Source organism: Hypanus sabinus, chromosome 18, assembly GCF_030144855.1.
Source record: "Hypanus sabinus isolate sHypSab1 chromosome 18, sHypSab1.hap1, whole genome shotgun sequence".
Lineage (NCBI taxonomy): Eukaryota > Metazoa > Chordata > Chondrichthyes > Myliobatiformes > Dasyatidae > Hypanus > Hypanus sabinus.
In genome coordinates, this window is record NC_082723.1 from 2132126 (window position 1) to 2157650 (window position 25525).

The 25525-nt window shown below is 43.9% G+C and overlaps 3 non-coding genes and 1 pseudogene across 3 annotated transcripts; 2 read left to right on the top strand and 2 right to left on the bottom strand.

The window, feature by feature from the left end:
* Nucleotides 1-25525, top strand: part of LOC132407284 (zinc finger protein 850-like) — a 75625-nt pseudogene that overhangs the window by 33181 nt on the left and 16919 nt on the right.
* Nucleotides 1245-1360, bottom strand: trnal-uaa (transfer RNA leucine (anticodon UAA)). Its single transcript has 2 exons — nt 1323-1360; nt 1245-1279 (listed from the first exon to the last, which is right to left on the bottom strand). It is a non-coding gene; the product is annotated as a tRNA-Leu (tRNA).
* trnal-caa (transfer RNA leucine (anticodon CAA)) lies at nt 2702-2811 on the bottom strand. The gene is made up of 2 exons: nt 2774-2811; nt 2702-2736 (listed from the first exon to the last, which is right to left on the bottom strand). It is a non-coding gene; the product is annotated as a tRNA-Leu (tRNA).
* On the top strand, nt 7088-7159 carry trnac-gca (transfer RNA cysteine (anticodon GCA)). Its single transcript has one exon. It is a non-coding gene; the product is annotated as a tRNA-Cys (tRNA).

Genomic DNA, 25525 nt, shown 5'->3' on the forward strand with positions numbered 1-25525 from the left:
TGCGATTAGAAAATAGCCTTCCATTTTATTTCTTCTGCTCAAGTGCAGCACCATACATTTCGTGGCAGTGTTTTATGTCTGTCACTTCTTTGCCCATTCTCCTCATCTTCCTCTGTCCTTTTGTAGACTTACTACTTCCTCCAGATTTCCTTCACCTCCACCTATCTTCATCTAGACCACAAACCTGTCCGTATGATCATCAATTCCAGCATCCAAGTCATTAACATATAAAATAAGAGTACTCATCCATCAGTTGTACTGTATCCTGTAGTTCCGTTATATATTATGCTACCTCAATTGCAACTCTCTTTAATCGAATACGCTTATTTTGTCCAGATTTGAATTTTATTACTTTTGAAATCATATTTACTATCTGTATTGTGTTTCAGCTTTACGAGAATAATTTCAAATCATGCATATTCGATCCTCTGTCAATGTGTAAATCATCTGCTTGTCTCTGAGGGAGGTTAAATCTGAACAAACTCCAGTGAGCTTCATAGTCGCCCTGGATTATTGCATAAAATAACAATTAATATTGCTATTACCATTAATCTTTCACTTGACTTTGCATAGATTGCTGTGTTGTCCACATTGAGTGTTTTGACCGTGCTGTTAGTGCGGTCCTTCATGGATTTTATTGTGTTTCTTGGATGCCCGCAGGAATGACAATCTCATTGCTGCAAAAGGTGATAGATGTATATAGATATGCTGTGATACAAAATTTACTTTCTGCTTTGAACTTTGAACCAATTGGACCGAAATCTATTTTCCATGCTGTACGACTTAAAATATCTGCATTGCAAAACAAGGAAGAGTGGCCTGTTAAACAACGGAAAGTGAATATAATCCAGTCCGGAATGATCAATCCGATATTCCCAAATCCAGAAAGGTGTTAAACTCACGCTACGGAGCTCCGCGGCAGATGTACACTTAAGAACGACTATGTAAATTGTCGTTTCAATGTAGAGACCAACAACATGTTTGAATGACCCCAATGTCATTCTGTCCAAACAACAGCCACGGTTAAGAATGTGACACAGATACTCTTCAACGAGGCCTCTTTCTCATCAAACTCTGCAGCTTGAATCCCATGTAACCCGTTGTTCTGCTCTCTGTTGTGACTAAAACAAAAGCTTTATCATAATTGCATCTTTCTCGTCCTCCCAAACAGACCACGCTTTGATCGCTGCAGTAAAATTACAGTGATTGCATTATAAAAACAGCACGTGAAAAACAGAGTATTCTGTCAGGAGTGGGGTTCGAACCCACGCCTCCAGGTTTAGACCAGAACACTCGCGTTTACTAGGAAGCAACGTTCTCGCCTTAAGTCAGGCGCCTTAGACCACTCGGCCACCCTAACTGCCCCTGTAGTACTCTCTCCACATGCCAGATAAACAGCTGAATTTCGGAATAGTCTGAATGACTGCTTTGATGAGAGGGTATACATACAAACACACACTATATCCTGGGATTTTAAATGAACATGGACGTGATGCATTTTCTCAGGTTGCGAACATGTGCGGAATCAGAGCGTCCAGCATCACAGCACTGGAATTGAGCTGCACCCCGTTCAGGCCATCCTCCAGAGAGAGGATGACGAGGATTCGGAGAGTGTGCAGAAGAGCATCACCGAGATGCTACCTGAACTAGACTGTTTGTGTAATAACGAGAGTTTGGGCAAACTTGTTCTATTTCTCTGGAGCATCGGAGGTGAGGCGGAATCTGACAGACGTTTCTTAGATTTTCAGGCATAGATATTGGTAGAGCATGCAAAAGTCATTTCCATTCCAGGGTTTACATGTCTTTAAACGATATCCTCTTAGGGCATACATTTCAACTCAGGAGGGATCGTTTTAAACAGGATATGCCAACACCATATCACGTTATGTCGGCAAGACCAAGGACTGATTGTTGTCTTCAGCAGATGGTAAACCTAAGGTTTTTGAGCTAGTTCTCCGTGGAGGATCAGAGGCGGGGCGCGTCTGTAACTTTAAGTTGTTAGTATGACTCTTTCCTCTGCTTTCTGAGGAGACTGCGGTGATTCAGCAAGACATCAAAAGCCTTGATGAGCTTCTATAGATGTGTCGTAAAGAGTATATTGTCTCTCTGCATCAAGACATGGTACGGAAATACCGTACCTTTGAAGGAAAATCTTAAAAAAGTTAGTGAATTCGGCCCAGTCCATCACGGGAAAACACTCCCAAACATTAAGCACATCGACATAAAACGATGTCATCTGGAAACAGCATCCACCGTCAGAAGTCGTTACCATCCTGCCATGTTCTTCTGCGCTGCTGCCATCGGGTAGATGGTACAAGAGCCTCAGCAATCAGACCTTTGATCAACAGGTGATAATGTACGCTCAAATGCCCATCCATTAAATAATCTGACAACCAATGATTTCAATTCAGAAACTTTTCTATATTGAATAGCTGAGTATGCCAGGAGGAGCTCAGCAGACCAGGCAACATCTGTGGAAAAGCGTAAGCAGTCGGCGTTTCGGGCCGAGATGCTTAACCGTGAATTTTTTTCTGAATAAATCACTTACTCAGAATTCGGTGTACGCTGATCTGTTGTAATACAATGAACAGTGTCAAAAACATAATATTATCCTCCCAACAGTTTTTCTATTCCACCTGAACAACCCAGGTTTTGTTTACGGAAATAACGTCACCTCGATTGAATGCCTAAAGACAAATTTTGTCAGGAGTGGGATTCGAACCCACGGCCCCAGATGGAGAACAGAACCCTCCCGTTTGACGGAAGGACATTCCTTGAGTCTGGCGCCTTAGACCACTCGGCCATCCTGACAACTTTTGATGTGCGTTTGAGAAGTGAATAAATGTCTGATTTGTAAGAAAAGTCATATACGCACAAACACGCATATCGTCCTGCCAATCGGAAATGAAGCAAGAGTGTTACAGTTTGCTCAGGTTAGGCAACTTCTGTAGAAAGTGATGCTGTAAAAAAAAAAATTACACATCGAAGACTTGTGAGACCCGTCTCGGCAAAAACCTGGGAAGGACGTTTGTTCAGATGGATGAGAACGCTTGGAAGACTCATTGTTTTCACATTTAGGGAAGCGGAGAAATAAACGTCAATAGACAGGATTGAATCTAAAAACAATATTTGGGAGTTGATCGCAACAACGTCAGCAGAAACTGAATGCAGGAGGTTCAATTGTACCCGGCAGCGCTGCTTTACAGATGGATGTTGGTAAGTAGACTATAATGCCCAATAATGAGATGATTTTGGAACAAAGCAAAGATGTGACAAGTTTCACAGGAAAATGAGACATCGTGCGGAAAACTGTTCGGTCTACTGTGTCTGTTTCATCATTCCATCATGGATGAGTTATGACAATCAGAATGTTTTTCATGCTTGTAGGTCAATGTTTAATCTGAGAGAGGAGACGGAAACAGGGTGTTTTGGACGTTAGAACAGCAGCCTTTCTGAGAGATGAGACGCTTAACAGAACGTAATCCGCTCAGGTTCTCTGATCCAGTATTAAAGGCACAGAACACAGTAAAGTAAGACAGGGACAAGCGGGCGGCCACCGTCTAAGTTGAAGGCTCCTCGCGGGATGTGGAAGGCGGGGATACCTCTGGAGTTCCTGATGACGACAACTGCGAGAATTGCACACTTGTAACAATCCGCCCGTGATGGACATACAGAGTGGTAGATACACCCACGGTGCAGGACACAGGGAACTGTGGAACAGTCAGGAAGAGGAAAGGATTTAAAGAGGCAGTGTAGACTATCCCTATGGCCATCACCATCAGAAACATCTGGATGCGGTTTGTGGTTAGATGACCTGGTAGGGAAAAGCCACAGCAGTCGGACCTCTGGCACTGAGTCTGGTTTTGTGACTCAAAAGGGAAGGGGAAGACAGATTCCTGGATGGTATGTTACCTCCCTGGTTCCGGGGTCCGGGAAAACGTGGATCAAATACTGAATATTTTCAGGAGGAGCGTGAGCAGGCAGCGGTTGTGGTCCACTTATGTACTAATGATATCGGAGTGACAATTTTATGCAATGGAAGTTCAGAAAGTTAGGTGGAGGGCAGGAGTTGTGACAGCGACACGTGTCGCGTCCTGATGAGGCGAGAAATGGAAATATGATACAAATTAACACGTGGCTAAGGGTTTGGTATAGGAGACAGGTCATACGATTGTTCGATCACTGATCTCTCTTCCAGGGAAGCTGAGACCTGTGGATAAAGACGGTTTGTGCGCGAACTGGAAGTGTAGTAATACCTTGTCGGAAGGTTAGCTAGCGCTGCATGATGAAGCGTAAACTACATTTACAGGGCAATTGGAACCAGGGTGCCAGAACAGATGGTGCAGAAATTGTGCAGACATGTTGATAAAATCTCACACAACGTCAGGAGTGCAATCATTGAGCAAAGTCCGACTAGTGGCCTGAGGTGCGTATATTTCAGTGGTAGAACTATCTGAGAATAAGCCGATGAACTCAGGGCTTGGATAAAACCTGAAATCATGGTATCTTAGCCGATAATGACACTGGGTAGTAGGAGAGTCTGGTCTGGCAGTTCAGTATTTAGTATTTCCTTTGCTTTAAAAGTGACGGAGCGGGATGGACTAAAGGAGGAGAGTAGAGTTAATAGGCAGGGAAAAGGTCTCGGCTGTCTTCCGTCAGGACAGACTGCCGAATTCGACTAATCCAGGTCACTCTCCTCCGCGGGGTCGTTTAACGCGCTCAAAGGCCCGGACAGACACGCAATGGGTGAAACCGTAAACAAGGAAAGGTATGATCACGTTAATGGGGATACATTACTGACCACCCAATGGTTAAGAGTATTTAGACGGCCAACTTTGTGGAGATAACTCTGTGTATTGCAGGAGCATTACGGTTGTGAGAGTAGGTGTTTAACATTCCGCACGTTAATTGTTAATTCCACACTTGTAAAGGACAAGATGGGTAAGTGATCGGTCAGGATATTTTTTTTTCTTTTGTGTGTTGACGAACCAACGAGAGCCTGCGCGATACGTGATCTGCTATGATGAAATAAATGAGACAGGACAAGAGATAGAAGCTTGATTGAACGAACACTTTGTAACTCGTGATCACAATGCCATTGGTTTCAATATACATATGGAAAAAATCGTTCTAGTCCGTGCGTTGAGATTTTTTATTGGGGAAGTTCAATATGGACGGTATTTAAAAACATTTTGCTATTGTCGATTGGGGCAGGATGTTTTCCGGTAATTGGGACGCGTTCAGAAATGAAAATTGGAGCGCAGAAAGCTCGCATGGGCCTGTCAGAAATAAAGATAGAGACAACAAGAGTGAATAACCTTGGTTGTCAAGAGTAATGGTGTTTTGGCACCTCGCTGCCGATGCCGGCGGAGACCGACGAGGTCCCTCACTATGATTTTGCTGCTGTTTTCACTAAAGACACTTAGACCTCAGCGGGAGAGTTTGTGGTGTCGAGGACACTAAATGAGCCTAATTTGGCCGGATTGTTATGTCTTAAAATCATTCCACCAGATTTTTGAGGCCATATTTTCCCTTGACGGAACCATGCTGTCTCTGGTCTACATAATCATGTGTCTCCAAGTCCCCTGAGACTTCATCCTTAATGATTGACTCCAACATCTTCTCAAACGCTGCGGTCAGACTGAGCGGCGTAGATTTCTCCTGTCTTCTGACTCTCCATGCTTGAAGTGTGAGGTGATATTTGCAATTCTCCAGTCTTCGGAAAAAATTCTAGAACCGAGTGGTTGTTGCATGGTCATCACTAATACCCCCACCATGTCTTCAGCCTGCGCTTTTTAAACTCTGGGGTGTACAGCATCTGGTCCCTCCAGTCTATCTTCAGGCTTTTAAGTTAGTCACTTAACTTCTCTCCGGGCATGGTAATTTCACACACTTCATACCCCTGACCCCTGGAACTTCCAACACTCGGCTGGTGTTTCCAGACTGAAGACTGATGCAATATACTATTTAGTTCGTCCGCTATTTCAAGGTCCCACAGTGCTACACCTCCAGCATCGCTGTCAGCGATTCGATGCTCGATCTCGCTACTTTTCTTACCTTATGTATCGGAAGAAAATTTTGGTAACTTTGCTATTATTAGTCAGTTTACTTTCGTACTCTATCTTTACCTTCATATTGCCTTTCCAGTACTCTTACTTCCAACTAATTTTGCTCAATTGTACTTTTTATTACTCAATTGCTCTTTTGCTTTTTATGTTGGTTTTGAAATCTCGTATTAAGACCTTAAGATATAGGGAAGAAGTAAGCAATACGGCCTATTCAGTCTGCTTCGCCAGTCAATCATGGACTGATCCCAAACTTCCATCATTCTCACGATCCTGTCTCTTCACCCCATAACCTTTGAGGCCCTGACTAATCAACAACCGTCTATCCCTGACATGAATACTACGAGTGGCCTGGCCTCCACAGCCGCTCGTGGTAACAAATCCCACAGATTTACCACCTCCGACTAAACAAATTTCTCCTCATCTCAGTTCTAAATGGACGTCCTTCAATCCTGAAGTCCTGCCCTCTTTTGCTAGAATCTCCTACGATGGGAGATAACTTCGCCATCTCTGATCTGTTTAGCCAATTTAACATTCGGAATGTTTATATGATATCCGGCTCATTCTCCTGAACTCCATTGAATACAACCCAAGAGCTGCCTAAAGTTCCTCATACGGTAACCCTTTCATTTCTCGAATCATTAAGGTGAATCTTCACAGAAACATCTCCGATAGCAGTATACCTTTTCTAAAATAGGAGCTGCAATAAGACACTTCCCTCTCCTCACTTTTGCTGCACCGGTGAAACACCACTGGTAACTGGCGCCCAAAACAGTCGCGCAGGAGTTTCCTTTCAGGAAACTATACAGGCTTTGTCCTGTTTTGTCATGTGCCTGCAGATACCACGTAATCTCATCCCTGACATCGATTCCGACAACTTCCCAACCACTGATAACTGGCTAACAGGACTTCTTAAATAGTGAAAAAACGTTTGAAATTTTCCTGTCATCCGGTACGACAAAATCTATCGATTCTTGAAAGATTATTGTTAATGCCTCCACAATCTGTAGTACTAAAAACGTGGGTGTATAGCTCAGTGGTAGAGCATTTGACTGCAGATCAAGATGTCCCTAGTTCAAATCCAGGTGCCCCCTTCAAAAAAAAACTGACCATAGCGATGTTATAGAATGTAATTTCATTGATTGGAGTTTAATGGTGATGTGTGAGGTGATAAATTTTGCTAGGACTGATCAAAATAGGCCATACATGGTAAATGATAGGGCTTTTAGGAATGCACTAGAACAAAGCGATCAAGGAATAATGATGCATAGTTCCCTGAAGGTGGAATCTCATTTGGATAGGCTGGTGAAGAAAGCTTTTGGTATGCTGGCCTTTATAAATTAGAAAATTGAGTATATTGAGAATTGGGATGTAATGTTAAAATTGTACAAGGCATTGGTGAGGCCAAAATTGGACTGTTGTGTACAGTTAAGGTCAACGAGTTATAGGAAAGATGTCAACAAAATAGAGAGAGTACAGAGGAGATTTACCAGAATGTTACCTGGGTTTGAGCACCTTAGTTACAGGGAAAGGGTGAACAAGTTAGGTATTTATTGTTTGGAGCATAGAAGGTTGAGGCGGGGCTTTATAGAGGTATTTAAAATTATGAGGGGGATAAATAGAGTTGACGTGGATAGGCTTTTTCCATTAAGAGTGGGGGAGATTCAACAAAGAGGACTGAATTGAGAGTTAAGGGGCAAAAGCTTAGAAGTAACACGAGGGGCATCTTCTTTACTCAGAGAGTGGCAAGTATGTGGATCGAGCTTCCAGTAGAAGTGGTAGAGGCAGGTTCGATATTGTCCTTTAAAAATGGATAGTTATATGGACAAGAAAGAAATGGAGGTTTATTGGCTGAGTGCAGGTCGTGGGACTAAGCGAGAGTAACCGTTCGGCACGGACTAGAAAGGTGAACAGACAGATGTGTCTTGCCCCGGGTTCTTTTGCATTCCTGGTGCAAGAGTGAGATCCGGAACATAATAAGAAACCCAGGCCACGCATCTTGACGCTTCAGGTATTAAGGCATGTCTGTGTCTCCTCGGGGAACGCACTGGGGAAGATGAAGGTCACAGGCCAGTTTTGTCTGACCACATGGGTTGTCAGTGCTGGAGCGGTGCACACACTGGGCAGAATGGGCAGCGGATGTTCGATGTGATCTACGCCTGTCTCGATGGAACTACAATAATTCTCCTGTGCTCTGATGATGGGAAAGGGTTAAAGTTTTCTGGTGTTCACATTCTCTGGTATCGGTACTGACCATACACTGATCCCGCTGATCGCAGCCCCGCCGTAGTCCACCCGTTACTCCATCCTGCTGCATGACTCAATAAAGCTGATGCAGTTTACGTTAGACTGGTCTCCGTCTCTTGACAGAAACCCGCTGCCTTCGGTACCGGCGAACATTTGGGACGGTCTGTGGAGCCCCACTGGGCGCATAGAGTAGGCTGCTCCCAAAGCAGAGAATGCAGTGGCCTGATACAGCCCATCCCGCTTCCCTGCCAACACCTAGTCACTCTGAGGCAGCTACCAAATCCTATGTCAGGAATTTGTTGTTCTACAGCAGCAGCACAGTGAAATAAACACTGAATTGTGCTCTTGAGATAAGTGTTTTAAGATAAATATGTAAATCTTAAGCAAAGGGTAAATAGTGATAGCGTTCATTAGCCAGTATGAAACCTACTGCTGGAGAGAAATAAACTGTCCCTGAAACTGGGAATGTTGTGTCAAGTCCTCATTGATAGTGTAAATGAGAAGAGGGTATGTCCAGGATTGAATATCCTTATTGATGGATGCCCCATTTCTCATCATCCCTCTTTGACCCCTGAGAGGCTGGTTGCCGTGATGCACTTAGTTGAGGTTTCTGCAGCTTCTTTTTTAAAATTTTTTGTGGAAGTTCGGCCGGGTGATCATTGCCGGTTCAGGGCGGAGTTGCGCTTTTGGGAGATTCAGTGCTCACTCTGCCCATTAACGCAGTGAGGGTCGTGGAGGAAACCGGCAGCTTGTGATCCAAAGTACCCTGTCACCGCGTCCCTGCACGGTTCTCCCAAATATTACAGTAGATCACAGCCGAGCATGCCACTCGAACACTGAACGCTGCCCGGCAGTTCTCTAGGACGATGGATAATCAAACCTGATTAACGCTATTGTATATTCCAGGACCCTATTGGCATCAGTTCCAAGATTATTTAAATATTCAGTTGTTTGCACCTTAACACTTCCCGATGGACCGTGCCGATTGCCACCACCTCCAGTAGCTCGGGGGTTCGAAGATTCCGCAGATAAGATCATAATATAGAAGAGTAGAACTAAGCCAATTGAGCCAGCGTATCTGCTTCGCCTTTTCATCATGGCGAGTTCATTTTCCCTTCCAACAGCAGTCTACCGTCGCCCGTTTCCCTTCACGTCGTACAATGTATCAAAGTCAGACTTAAATATTCTCAATTAACTGGCCTGCACTGTTGACTAGGACAATTAATTCCACAATTTCACCAAGTTCTGGCTAAAGAAAATCCTTCTCCTCTCTATCCCTCTATTTTGTGTATGCATCCTCCCAAGAAGAGATCTCACTGTCCAATAAATCTGAAAGCCTGTCTCCTGCAGCAGTTCCTCAGTCACATTCATCTGCCGAATTGTCCTTTTCCTATGCTCTCTACCGTGTGACACAGAAAGGGCTCCAAAGATAACTACCGTGGATGTCCTGTTTTTCCGCTTCATTAGAAACATGCATATTAACATGGAGACATAGAAAACCTGCAGCACAATACAGGTCCCCAGGCCGACAAAGTTCTGCCGAACATGTCCCGAACTTAGAAATTGCTAGGCTTACCCATGGCCCTCTATTTCTCTAAGCTCCATGTACCTGTCCAAAAGTCTTTTAAAATACCCTATCAAATCCGCCTACACCACCGTCGCCGGCAGGCCATTCCATGCACTCACCATTCTCTGAGTAAAATACCTACCCCTGACATCTTCTCTGTACCTACTCCCCAGCGCCTTAAAGCTGTGTCCTCTTGTGGCAACCATTTCAGCCCTGGGTAAAAAAGAAAAAAATGACGATACATGCGGTCAATGCTTCTAGCAACCTAAAATCTCTCTTCAGTAGCTTTTAATCTTTTTCTGTTGATGCTGTTCGTTCTGATAGGTAACAAGACATCCGGCTGCCGACACTTCCACTTCAGAACGCCATGGATCCGATCTGAGGCAGCTCTAATCCTGGCAGCTGAGAGGCAACATACCATCCGGGAATCTCTATCTCGCCTACAGAATCTCCACACCGCTCCTCGGACGTTTTAATCTCCTTTCAACTCTGTAGTCCCTTTCAATACTCTTCATTTCTGGGCGGCAGCAACAGATTTAGTGCCAGAAACCCAGTCACTGCGACCCCCGTCCCTCCCCTGTAGGCAGACATCAACGGTATGTACAGTGTATTATCTCAGAGGGGAACGGGCACAGATTACTCTGCTCCCATTTCCTTCCCTTCTGACAATAACCCAGCGACCTCCCTCGTGCAATATATAGACGCCTACATCCCCGTAGCTCCTACCTATCACCATTCCCTTTTGTGAGCCAAAATTCATCGAGCTACAGCGCAAGTTGTTTAATCTGTTTTCAGGAGAGCTACAGCTCGATGCTTTTGATGCTAATGTGCTTATCTGGGAGACCACATCTGACGCACGGAACAAAGCACTGCCACCGGAGACATTCTCTCTGCACTACTGTGCGTTCATGGGCGAGGAATGAAGAATTAAGAAGAAAAATAGAAACACACCTGAAACTTAGCTCACCTAAACCTGATACCGCCGAAGCATGATGATCCAACAAAACTCACAACAATGCCCTTACCCAGAATGGCCGCCCCGCAGCGTTAACGCTAATTTTACTCAACCTTTCTAATGAATCCCGCTCAGTTATTGGCCGCAGTCCAGCTAAAAAAAAACTCTGTCTCTTAAAACTTGAGAGCGGACCTGAAGGTCGCAGTCTAAATCTGAAATCCTCCCCCGAATTTTCGCCTTTTAAATCTTGAATGGGGATCTGATTGTAACGGGAAACTAAAGGTTTTCACATTGTTTCCTAAAATCATCAGGCTCAGCTTCTCCACGGCCACATTACTTTCGTTTCTACAACAGTCAGGGTCGGGAGGGGCTGTTCCGCACAGTATGTCTGGATAGGCAGATAGATAGATAAATAGATAGATAGATGGATAGATAGATCGATCGACAGATACGTACTTAAGCCGAATGGACCGCAGTTAGGTACTGGGATATTGCGTGCAAAGAGAGGCATCAGGAAGGGAAAGTCTGGCACCTCAATGTTCCTGGATGCCACACGACCATAACGCGATGCTATATTGAAGCAGAATCTGGCCATTCGGCCTACCGAATCTGTTTCGCCATTTATTCATGGATGATTCATTACCTCAAGCCTCAGGCTCGTGCCTTCTTCCTATAATTCTTTACACGTCTGTAAACCCATGTCTCGAATATTCTCGATTTACATATTCTCAGCAGCCTGTAGAAACGCGTTCTACAGATTCACGTCTCGGCCTACATTTATTCCTCCTCTTCACCATTCCAAATGTTTGGAGCAATACGGTGAGACAGTGCCCTCTGGTCCGAGATCCCCCACCATAGCATCGTCCTCTCCAGGTCGAGTCCTTTTAGCATTCGACAGGACCAATGGTTCCATTTACTCTCAAGGAAATATTTACTCTTCACATACATCCTCGAAACCGTAGAATACCCTGGGAAATGGCAGAAATCCGAAAAAATTACTCCCTCCTCCTCTCCCACCAACCCGTCACTTGCTCTTTCAAGAAGCATCAGAGTTAACCGCCAACAGACATGTAACAGCAAACCCCAGGAAGTGTGACCAAGTACTGCAGGTCAACAAATCTATTATTAACCCGATAATTTCGACATGCCTCGTGCTCTCACTCTTACTAACAGGGAGCGAGAGATTTCCCGGCTTCCACAGGGAGAGGGGAGGAAAACACTGGTCATCTATAATGATGTTTCCAGAAACTGAGTGAGAGAAACTGAGCCAGAGTTAGTGAGAAGGATTCGATAGATTTAGTCTCAACCAAACTGAGATTTTCCTTCATCGAGAAAGGTGACGAACAACATTCAGGAGACCCGCGGATGGGTACATGGATGGGAAGGGGATGGAAGGCGACGCTTCTGGTGTAGGTCGATTGCACTAGACCAGTCCATAGGCCGTCACCCATCCGAAGAGCCAGGCGCTCTTCTTATGTGTGTGGTGTTCGATAGCTCTGCATCCTATCCCTAAGCGTCCTCTCAAGTAACTTTTCAAACTCTGACGTGAGATTCAACAGTCTATATTTTCTTGCATTATATATTCCACGTCTTAAATAATAGAAAGACATTTGGCTCAGCTTTTCTGGGATCTTATGTGTGGCTGCGTGAACACTGGTCAAGACGGAGCAATCTCAACTCCTGCCTCTCTCTGAATAAAATGCGATATACGCTGTGGGCCTTGGGGAATTACCCAGCTCACTGACCTTTTACACTATCTTTTTAGTGATCTCGTACTTACAAAAAGAAAATCGGTTTTGATAAGTAAAGCATAGGAAACGTTTCTTCACAGAGTCTTCCAGCACGGAAAAGACCCACCAGCGCATGCGCCCATGCGATTTAGGGGTACATTCTAAGTCGTTCAAGTCCCAGAAGAGATGGGTCAAAGGCAGCCAGATGTGACTAATTTAAATATACAGCTTTACAGTATCGAACGGACGGACCGAACGGCCTGTGTCACCACTGTAAGGAAGAATTTCATCGGAAACGTGACTCTATTCCTGTCGATAGGTCCTGGCTGACCTGCTAAGTTCCTTGAACAGTTGCATTAAATCCGACTTAGTATTCGATACAAAGGATCTTTTTTTTGTGCTTGAAGGCTGCAGAGAAGAGTCATCATGATTGCAGGGGCTTGTTCCATAATAACATAAGACCATAAGGCTTGGGGGCAGAATTATGCCATTCAGCCCATTTAGTCTGTCCCGCCGATCCGACATCCCTCACTGAATCCATTGCACATCGCCATATGTTTTGATGACCTGAACAATCATGTAATGATCAACTCCCTGAATATACATATAAATACGCATAAAAATGTTGCCTCCGACGAAGTCTATGTGAAAGCATTCCACAGATACATTACCCTCCGTCTAACAAAATTTTTCCTTCCCTCTCACAAACAACACACAATCTGCAGATGATAGAAATCCAAGCAACAAATGCTGTTCGATCTCAGAATTGGAAAAGCAATTGACTTCTCGGGCCGAGACCAGTTTGCAGAACTTTAGAATAAAAAAAGATGAGGTGTAGATTTATAAAGAGTAACATAAAGAGATAGGAGAAACCAGGAGGGGAAGGGGTGAAATAAATAGCTGCTGAAGCTGATTGTTGGAAGAGATACTGAGCTGGAGAAGTGGGAGTCTAATAGGTGAGGACATAAACCATTCAAGAAAGAAAAACAAGTCGACGCCACAAAGTGAAGCGATTGGCGGGCAAGGAGATAAGGAGGGAGACGGAAAAGAGGATGGGACTGGTGAAGGAGGGAGGGGGTACTACTACAGGAAGTTTAAGAAATCGTCATCAAGCAGTCAACTTCGAGGCTACCCCGACGGAATGTGAGGTGCCGTTCCTCCAACCTGAATATGGCCTCATCGCGACAGTCGAGGAAGCCAGGAATTGACATATTGGAATGGAAAGTGGCATTAAACTGGGTGGCCAATGGCAGATATCTGTTCTTTTAGGTGCTCTGCGAAATGGTCTCCCAACCTGCGTTGTGTCTCACCAACATACGGGACGCCATACTGATGTCGATGTATACTCCATCAATTGCCCTAACTTCATCAATGAGTTTTGTTTCATTGTCAGATAATTCTATCAGATTCGTAATGCACGACCTGTCCTTGACAAAGCCATGCTGACTACCACTAATCGGATTATGCCTCACCATAGGCTCACTAATCCTGAATCCCAGGATCTTCTCCAACATCCTGCCCACGTCACTAGGCAGTAATATCATGCAAATTGAGAAGGACATGGATATGTTCCCTGCCATATTTCTGCAGTGCATTTCCCTGAGGAAGTCCGTTCCCAATTTGTGCTCCAAGGTCCTACCTATTAGCATAGTAAATGTCACAAATTGTTCATGATAGTAATGCTACACTGTTTTTTCTATCCCCATGAGTTTATTTGATTTTAGGTTACCCACTGTGATAAATCCTAAGGATTCCTTTAGGCCTAAGAGTCTGGTGGTTCATCAATATATTAAGGAAAATTAGTATGCTATATCAACTACATTTTACAGGTGGGTAAAACGATAATTTAGCTAGCATTGTCGGTGTGCTATTTGTACCTGAGTTACAGGTATGATACAGCAACAACTTAACAACCATTTATCAGTATATGCTGTAGTAATGGTTTCCGTTATGTTAGCCTGACAGTAGGTGGGGGTAATTTGTACATGTGGAGTTGTAATTTGTTCAGATTACTTTTCGGATTGGATGAGTCATAAAACAGGCCTTTGTTGCTGGACGTCAGATTTACTGTTATAAAATCATCAAATGAAATTCCATTTACAACGTATCGATTTACATGTCACCTTCTTAAGGATCGTTGCACACAGAGGTCTTGGGGGGAAGGAGCGAGTTGACTGTTTAACTGAAAAAACAGTTCAAATTCAACTCTGTATATGGACCTTTGACTTAGAAATTAGAAGTTAAGGATTTGTGGGGGTAACAATTATGGGTTTTTGCCATGACTTTTGGCATAATGGGTACAAGTGGTCTTAACAAATGGTTAACATAACATACTAAATTACTTAATGCATTACAGAATACGCAAAAGTGTTAATTTGATGGGAAAAGGCGATTAAACAGGAAGGAAAGGAATTTTATGGACACGACTTAGAATTGGTCGTACTTTGCTTAATTATTCCTTATGTCATGTTGGAAAACAACATGCTGGGTCGTGTAGATTTTGTCATTAAGAAAAAGTCCCACACATGCTATTTCACAGTGAAGAATATCAAACAGAATGAAATCAAATTCCCGACTCAATACAATTTTAATGTTAAGAGTTAAAATTTTTTTTCTTAAGTTATGGAAGGGATATTAATTTAATTCACAGCATATTGTTCCATTGAGTATAATCTATAGGACGTTTTGATTAATTTATTATTCATCAGAAAAGAAAATAAGCAGCGAAGGTTTTATTTACAAATTCCCCGAAACGTATAGCAGTCCTGCTGGCTGCAGGATTGCGCCTTGGGGATAGAGTCTGCACTGCCATTTATTCAAATCACGCCCTGTTTTCTTTTACGTTAACCACTCATTCAACGGGAAGGCCGAAGCAAGTATGATTGATACTCGATAAGGAAAAGGTACCTGAATAGTGCAAAAAGGTTGGACCCAGATTGATAGGCGTGAATGGGAAAAGATTGGCATATTCACATACCAATGGATGGACGGAATTCCTGAGTAGTTCTTTGACTGACATCTGGTTGGGCCACGGGGGTACGGTATCACAGGACGGTGGTTTGCCGCCAACACCTAAGCACCACAATCCCCCCCCCCCACCAACCACAGACAGAGTACACTAATGTCACGGAGATGTCCATCGTTGAGACAACCCGCCCGGGAATTATAACTGATGGTGAAATTGATATGTTGGAGCCCCGAATGGAGACGCTTTGGCAGCCTCTGGATTGTGCTCAGAACCTGGCTTTGTTAATGAACGGAAGTACCGAAGTGACCGGATAATTTACGGCACTGAATTTCCCTGCTCCCTGAATTTCGACTGTGTGACCATGGTGTTGGTGCAGCAGCTGAGATCCCTCAGGAAACCCCTGTTGTATTGAAAGATCCATTCAGAATCATTGAAATTTAATCCTTTTCCTGAAACCTGATAATATATGACATTTACAGTGTGCGTCATCCACAGGAGGATGAAGCTGCCGGAGATGGTGAAGAGTAAAACTACAGACCTCCTCCTGCTCTCCAATTCCGGGTCATTGCGGTTCTCCCCCTTCCTCTGGCCCTTCAGTCCCTTCCGGACCCGGCTGCCCATTAAAATGAGTCTGACCGTCAGAGTGTTGAGCAGGAGGATCCCAACAATAGGTAGTAATGGGGTTAAAAACGTATCAAGCCAGTCGTATCCTACCCACCCGGGGTCAGTGAAGTATTTCTCCAAGATTACACAGAACCAGGGTATATTGTCGATGATCACCCAGTGCTCCCACGTGAAATATCGCGGAAGGTTTTTCAGACAGAACGGTACGCTGATTGCTAGAACCACAGCCGCAGTTTTTCCGGTGCAACATTTCGTTTTCAGCTTCGTGCAGCAAATAATGGCAAACCGATCAAAGGTGAAAGTGACGGTGAACCAGACAGACCAGTCAGTGGCTGTGAACCTCAGTACATTGATAACACTGCACACAGCGGTGATGTCCAGAAAGTTCCACGGGTAGTAATGCACATTCATTTGAATCAAAATCACCTCGATGACGATGGTCCCTAGATCCGCCGCTGCCATGGCTACCAGGTAGCGAGTGGGGCAGGTAGAGATGCCGCACTTTCCGCGGGAAAGGATTACAATTGTCAGAAAATTCACCGGAGAGAGAGAGAGGGTGAGAGAAGGAAGAGAACATCACCCAGAACACATTCTCCGGGAAGCAACACGGGATCGAGATTCAGCTAAAGATCCGAGGCGAGAGTCTTTAAAAGCTGGAAATCAAACAAGGGTTACCGTGTCTCTGACCAGCCTTCTTCAATGTGGAGATAGACGAGCTGAGGAATCGGCGGCGAGAAAACCGAGCGTCATGAACAGCAATGATCTGTGGTATCCCGAATCCAGTCGGTGATGGGGCCGATTTCACTGATTTAACCGTTACTGACCAGGCCTCTGGAAACTCTGCATCTGATGGGGCCGATAAAGGATACGCAGGGGAGCAACACACACAAACTACTAGAGGAGCTGGCACGTCAGGCAGCATGCATGAAATTGAACAAATTCCCGTTTCTAGCCGAGACCGTCTTCAGGACGAAGCCGTGCACCAATTCACGATGCGTCTCAGCAACTGCAAGTTCGTGACCAGGAACTGAGTGGCTGCGTCAATGGATTAATTCTGGACACGGATTCAGGTAATTAGACCCAATCATTGACCAACAAGCTGTAGAGCCCGTCTCAAAATACCCCACAGGGAGACGTGAAACACGGGAGCAGTGTTCACCCTGATCAGTAACTCAGAAACAGTAACTTAACAATATTATCTCTCCCAGTCTCCCTTGCTGGAGAGGTCCCTGACACCATCATTATGGTAAATTTAGACAGAGTCCCTTTAGAAGCCGCCCTGTCTCACCTTCCCGGACAGCAACACTGGGACAACTCTGGATATGGTGTCATTAAAGGCCGGGACAACGTCCGAGTCCGTTCCATGTTCCCGTGCGTCAGAGGAGAGACAGAGTTTCAGTTTTGCTCTGTCCTTAAATATGTAAATTCAGAAAGTTGAACTGACAGGAATGAATTCACTGATGGGTATTTGTACAATGTTCAGAAATTTAGCAGCGTGTAAAATGGTCATGAACAGATTCACAGGGGCTAGTACACAGAAATGCCGAACGTGAATTGCTTTGCTGACTCACCAGGATCGCGAAACATGGCAATGAGCGGGTAGAATATTTTCTCCACACTCAAGTACGTATCTAACACTGTAGATATTTTCTCTGTATAGTCATTTATTCCCCTGTGCAAAAGACGATCTCTCGGAATGACATGTTGAGGCAGCGAATGCCTGAAGTTTTTAATAACATTCATCGACTCCACAGGGACAAATTTCAACACATTTGGAAACAGAGAGTTTTACATTATTTACACACTAATTACGTCAGTCGAGTGCAGTCCCCACGGTGACTGACTGTAAGTAATTGCGTGAATTAATTTTAGAACATTTGTGAGGCTTAATTTGTCCTCATTGAGGAGACCGAACATTCGAGGTGACCTACCGATTAAATGTGTCTCTAAATGCAGTTCAAAGGAACCTTTGCCGGGTGTGTAGTGTGTGTGTGTGTGTGTGTGTGTGTGTGTGTGTGTGTGTGTGTGTGTGTGTGTGTGTGTGTGTGTGTGTGTGTGTGTGTGTGTGTGTGTGAAGGATTGCCTAACATCCAAATATTAAACAGAAATATTAATATTAGCAAGAGAGTGTGATTTCTTATGTCTAATCATTACTAACATATATCCTCCTTTCCTGGAGACGCCCGACTTGCATTAATAATAGCCCACTTAAATTCCCACATAGACAACTTAACATCACTGATACTAGCATTGCTATACCTGACTATCAACACATCAGTATACTCACTGAGAACCTTATCCCTACATTTCAACCTCTTCGATTAAATTACCTTGTTTATGAATCGCGGCAAATGACTCATACAATGACTCAACCTTCTCTATTTGACTAACAATCATTTCACCCTCATCAATCCGGACTGAAATATCAGGATCATTATGAACCATAACCCTTATTTCCTTTAATCATTACCTGAACTTCGCTAAGTTTAATATCCCTTCGAGAATAACCTCAATATGCCCTCCAGAAAACGCTTTTCGCAATCTTCAAAATTTTCCACACCACAGCCTGTAGCCTTTTTTTATTTTTGATAAGGTCACTCGGAGACTGATACTTCTCAACTTGCCTAAACTCTTTAATTCTGTCCCTAATTGATTCTATGCATTCTTCAGTCCACCATGGTGCAGCCTCTCACCCGTGAATTCCCTTTTAATAGGAATCACTTGCAATACTGTTGGAAGAATAATGTGACATTACATCTCATTGCAAAAATTGACATCAAACTCAACATTTATCCCTGACAGGTGTTCACCACATAATAACTTAAACACCTCCCAATTTGCTTCAACAAAAAAAAACACGTCCTCATATAAATATAATTTAAGTATTGAACATTGGAAATCAGGCCTCGCATTCCACTGCAATATTTTAATCTCATAATGTCGACTGGGATTCAGACACTGCACGCTTCAGAGCTTCATTTACAGCTTCCCAAGTAGCATTAGTTATAACACGATACTTTTCCGCAGGTTTCAAAATACTTTCAATTTCCACAGTTTGATGTGACGACTGAGCAGCAGAATTCACCAGGTCGGTTCTAAACATCACAAACTTTATTTTATCCAGCTGTAAAGCAACATTAGTAAGAGAACTGTCATGCCGACATATATCCAATGATTTTATAGTCCCTTCTCTGACTTGGAAGAAAAAAGACTATCATCGTTTTGAATAACTGTGTACAGGATCACTCTCCCTGACTGGCGGTCATATGAACTAACCGTCGTATGAATTCATATTTGACGACAGAAATCTCAGCCAGTGACTAATGGGGAAAAATGAATCTGCGCTACGACAGGCCGCGTGCAAATCTGCCCCAATTTCATCCCAACCACTTCAGCTCCTTCGGCATTTTGGAGTTAATCGATCTGCCGCAGTCGGTGGTCGCCAGCCCGCGGTTTGTCTCTTCGAGCGGTGTTTGTTGTGGATAAGGAACAGTGTTGAGAAGCGAACTAGAAGCAAAAGCAATATGACTACAACTCCCAGACGGCTACGCGCCTACCTGGTCCACAACCGCAGTTCAACAGCTGTCGAGGAGAAAATCCAAAGACTGCCCGATTTCTCGTTAACTCGGCAATATCCTTGTATACCACCATCCAAAACCTCCACAACTTATTTTTTCTATAATTTAGTTGCAACACTTCGGGTGCGATTAAACTAGAGATTCATGAAAATGCAGAGTAATTACCTCACAATGGAAATCAGTGCCTCGACTACAAGTGACCTCTACCCATCAACCTGTGCAGTAACTTTCATGAGTTATGAACTCCTATCCGAGTTTATATCTGTAGATTAACGCTGTAAAACACTCTGACAATTCTCGCAAGACCTCACAATACTGGAAATCTCATCTGCAAACTTCTAGCACAAAATATTCATTTTATATGATGAACTGAATGCAGGATTTCAATAAACTATTCAAGGAAGTCAGCATCTATAGAAAGGAAGAGAGTTGACATTTTAGTCAAGACCCTTCCCTTTCCGCATTGGCACTTGCTCTTCAGCCCATCCTTTGCATGACGACCAGTTGCCCTGTAAAATAGTCCGACTCGCCTGCATTTCGCCCACCGCCTCTTGGGCAAGAATTTGCTTGAATATGCATCTCAGTCACGCTGGCACAGAGTTGATGGTTCTTTGCCCTGCGTTAAATGTTTTTGACTAACCCTTTCCTATCCTGAACTTATCCATTAAATAGACAATAGACAATAGGTGCAGAAGTAGACCATTCGGCGCCTCGAGTCTGCACCGCCATTCTGAGATCATGGCTCATCATTCACTATCAATACCCAGTCCCTGCCTTGTCCCCATATCCCTTGATTCCCCTATCCATCAGATATCTATCTAGCTCCTTCTTGAAAGCATCCAGAGAATTGGCCTCCACCGTCTTCCGAGGCAGTGCATTCCACACCTCCACAACTCTCTGGGAGAAGAAGTTTTTCCTCAACTCTGTTTTAAATAACTGACCTCTTATTCTCAATCCATGCCCTCTGGTACTGGACTCTCCCAACATCTGGAACATATTTCCTGCCTCAATCTTTTCAAATCCTTTAATTATCTTAAACGTTTCAATCAGATCCCCTCTCAAACTCCTCAATTCCAGTGTGTACAAGCCCAATCTCTCCAATCTCTCTGCGTAAGACAGCCCTGCCATCCAAGGAATCAACCTAGTGAATCTATGCTGCACTTCCTCAATTGCCAGAATGTCCTTCCTTCAACCTGGAGACCAAAACTGTACACAATATTCCAGGTGTGGTCTCACCAGGGCCCTGTACAAATGCAAAAGGACATACTTGCTCTTGTACTCAATTCCCCTTGTAACAAAGGCCAACATTCCATTTGCCCTCTTCACTGCCTGTTGCACTTGCTCATTCACCTTCATTGACTGGTGAACTAGGACTCCTAGGTCTCTTTGCATGTCTCCCTTACCTAACTCTACATCGTTCAGACAATACTCTGCCCTCTTGTTCCTGCTTCCAAAGTGGATAACTTCACATTTATTCACATTGAATGACATCTACCAAGTATCTGCCCACTCTCTCAGCCTATCCAAGTCTCCCTGTATTCTCCTAACGTCCTTTTCGCATGTCACACTGCCACCCAGTTTAGTATCGTCAGCAAACTTGCTGATATAGTTTTCAATGCCCTCATCTAAATCGCAGACATAAATCGTAAAGAGCTGTGGTCCCAATACAGAGCCCTGTGGTACCCCACTAGTCACCTCCAGCCAGTCCGAGAAACACCCATTCAATGCTACCCTTTGCTTTCTATCTGCCAAACAGTTTTCCATCAATGTTGAAACACTGCCCCCATTGCCATGAGCTCTGATTTTACTCACCAATCTCCTATGTGGCACCTTATCGAATGCCTTCTGAAAATCTAGGTACACTACATCCACTGGCTTACCCTCGTCTAACATCCTTGTTACACCCTCAGAAAACTCCAACAGATTCGTCAAGCATGATGTGCCCTCGGCAAATCCATGCTGGCTCGGCCTAATCCTATTACTGCCATCAAGATATGCCACTATTTCGTCCTTAATAATGGACTCAAGCATCTTCCCCACGACTGACGTTAGGCTAACAGGGCGATAGTTCTCCGTTTTCTCCTTCCCTCCCTTCTTGAAAAGTGGGATAACATTAGCCACTCTCCAATCTTCAGGACCCGATCCTTAATCTAAGGAACATTGGAAAATGATTACCAATGCATCCGCAATTACCTGAGCCACCTCTTTTAGAATTCTCGGATGCAGACCATCTGGACCCGGGGATTTATTAGCCTTCAGTCCTATCAGTCTACTCATCACAGTTTCTTTCCTAATGTCAATCTGTCTCAATTCCTCTGATATCTTATGGCCCTGGCCCATACATACATCTGAAGATTGCTTGTGTCCTCCCTAGTGAAGACAGATCTAAAGTACGCATTAAATTCTGTTGCCATTTCCCTGTTTCCCATAACAATTTCTCCCAATTCATTCTTCAAGGGGCCAACATTGTTCTTAACTATCTTCTTTCTCTTCACATAGCTAAAAAAGCTTTTGCTATCCCCTTTTATATTCCTGGCTAGACTGAGCTCATACCTGATTTTTTTTTCTCTCCGTATTGCTTTTTTTAGTTAAGATCTGCTGTTCCTTAAAACTTCCCCAATCATCTGTATTCCCTCTCATCTTAGCCCTGTCATACTTCTTTTTCTTTAATGCTATACAATCTCTGACTTCCTTTGTCAACCACTGTGGCCCCTTTCCCCTCTTTGAATCCTTCCTTCTCATTGGAATGAACTGCTTTTGCATGTTTTGTATTATCCCCAAGAATATCTGTCACTGCTGATCCACTGTCTTTCCTGCAAGGGCATCCGCCCATTTAACGTTGGCCAGCTCTTCCCTCATGGCTCCGTAGTCTCCTTTATTTAATTGCAACACTGACATCTCTGATCTGCCCTTATCCCTCTCAAACTGTAGATAAAAACTTATCATGTTATGATCACTACTTCCTAATCGCTCATTTCCTTCAAGATCACTTATCAATTCCTGTTCATTACACATCAGCAAGTCCAAAATAGCCTCGTTCCTGGTTGGCTCAAGCACAAGCTGTTCCAAAAATACATCCCTTAGACACTCCACAAACTCCCTATCCTGGGGTCCAGAAAAGACGTAGAGTTTGGTCTCTTAAAGAGCTGTATGTGGTTATTCCCAGGAGCTTGGCGGGATGTATCGCAGATTATTGAGAGAGGCAAGAGGTGAGATTACTTGGACGATCGATATATTTGTGTTCTCTCCAGCTCCGAAGAACATCTCAGATAAGCAATGATGAATGATATTCTATTATGTAAGAAAGTGAATGGATAATCCTGTCTAAGTTAGACTCCAGTCAAAGATAGGAAAGCTACTGCAGACGGTTCTTACGGATAGGATGCAGATTTATTGAACACCACACACATCAGCAGAATACCTGATTCTTCGAAAATTTGACCACCTGTTTTCCGGCCTAGCCTCAGTGAGCCGTACCAGGAATATCGCATATCATACTCCTCCCATTTGTGAACATGTCCAAGTCTCTGCTCAATATTGCAATTGAACCTGCATTCACCACTTCCTCCGGCAACTCATTCCACACTCACAGTGCCCTAGGATTGAATAAGATCTCCCGCATGGACCCCGTAAACATTAAACTTTTTACCCTTAAAACATGACCTCTTGTTCTAATTTCACCCAACGTGAGGGGGAAAAGCCTCAGTTTTGGTTAGCCAAAAGCTGTTGATCCTTTCCTTCTATCACCAGTCCTCAACTCCTAGGAACACCATTATTAATTTTCGCTTCTTGATATCTTCCCCGTCGTCAGGTGTTACAGGCTGCACGCATTGCTCCAAAATTGTCCACACTGACGTCCTCTGCAACTTCGACATAACCATAACATGACAGGCATTGATCGTGTGAGTAGTCAGAGGTTATTTTTTTTCCCCCGCGGTGATATGTCTGGCACGAGAGGACACAGGTTTAAGGAGCTTTGCGGTAGGTACAGAGGAGATGTCAGGGGTAAGGTTTTAGCACAGAGAGTGGTGAGTGCATGGAAAGGGCTGCAGGCGGATACGATTCGGTCTTTAAAGACAAGCAGATGAAGCTCAGGATCAGGGTAACCCAAGGTATTTTCTCATGTAAGGACATGTTCGGCACAGCTTTGTGTATTGTGCTGTTGGTTTTCTAAGTTTTGTTCGAAATCGTGTACGCTGTACTTTGTTTAATGAAGGACACTATGGTAGAAGTTTTCTTTATTACCCAGCTGTGGAATAATGGAACTGTACACCCGTGTCCCGCTTGTCTCTGCAGAACACAATTACCTATCATTCCCGGTGTAAGACCTAGCCTGGTCCTTCCTGGGAAGGTGCAACACCTCACAACTGTCTGCAGGACAATCCATCGGGCACGTGTCCAACCCACATATCCAGCTGCTCCACTCACGACGCATGTTCTGATGACCTACCTCGCTGTCCGATCACACTCTGAAACATGGTGTCATCTGCAAACCCAGTTTGAAATATTGCCATTGAAATAGAAATACTAATGTATCCTGTCCTTTAGAATGTCTTCCAATAAGTTAACAACGACAGACGTCAGGCTCACCTGCCTCCTCGAATTCCCCGGCTTATCGTCAGAGACTTTCTTCAAATATGGAAGCTAACCGCTGCCACCTCAGCTGTGGCTCAGATATATTAATACGTCTGCCAAGGCGCCTGCAATGTCCGAATTAACTTCCCGAAAGGGTGAAGGAGATATCTTATTTGAAAGCGAATTTACAGTATTGGACCATAAGATATGAAGGCAGAATCTGGCCGATTGCCCAACCGATTCTCCACCGCCATTTCATCGTGGCTGATATTTTTACTCTAAATCCCTCACCTCCATCCTTCCCTCTATATCTTTTCATGCCCTGACTAATCAAGAACCTTAGCCTTTACGTTAATGATTGGGCCACTGCTGTTGCTTGTGAGGCCACTCAATTGCGTTATAAAGTCTCAAAATTACATTCTTGCATTTTTTACGTTGTTGTCTCCTTGTAATGAATGCAAACTTCGCTTTCGACTTGCTCAACAGATATGAACTGCAAATAAAACTTCCGGGAATCCTGCACAAGGACACACAAGTCCCTTTTCGCCTCGATTTTTCTACTGATCTACATTTAGAAAATACTCAACGAAGAGCATGGCCACCATCTTGAAAAGGGAGCTTTAGCATCCAGATGTCCCTAGCACCCTGCGGAAGACAATTGCAGAGATTGTTGGGACACAAGCAAAGATATTTAAATTATTCTCAGTGACAGGTGAGGTTCTGGATGTTTGGAGGACTTCCAATGTTATTCCGCTGTTCAAGAAAGGCTCTAAAATTAAACTAAGAAATTTTACATTGGTGAGCTTGACATCAGCAGGAGGAAATTTACTGGAACGTATGCGCAGGATACTATTGTTTAACTATTTGTGTAAATGTAGTCAGATTAAGGATAGTCAGCATGGCTTTGTGCATGGTAGGTCATGTCTAACCAATCTTGTATATGGACAGTAAAGGAATGGGAGGTCATGGGCTGTGTGCAGGTCGGTGAGGCTAGGTGAGAGTAAGCGTTTAGCACGGACTAGAAGGACCGAGATGGCCTGTTTCCGTTCCGTAATTGTTATATATTGTTATATTGTTATGGTTATTAACTTTACCGTATCTAATCTGTTCAGGACCTTTAACATTGGGAATGTTTCTATGAGATCCTCCTCATTCTCTTGAACTCCAGAGAACACAGCCCAAGAGCTGTCAGATGCTCCTCATACGGTAACCCTTT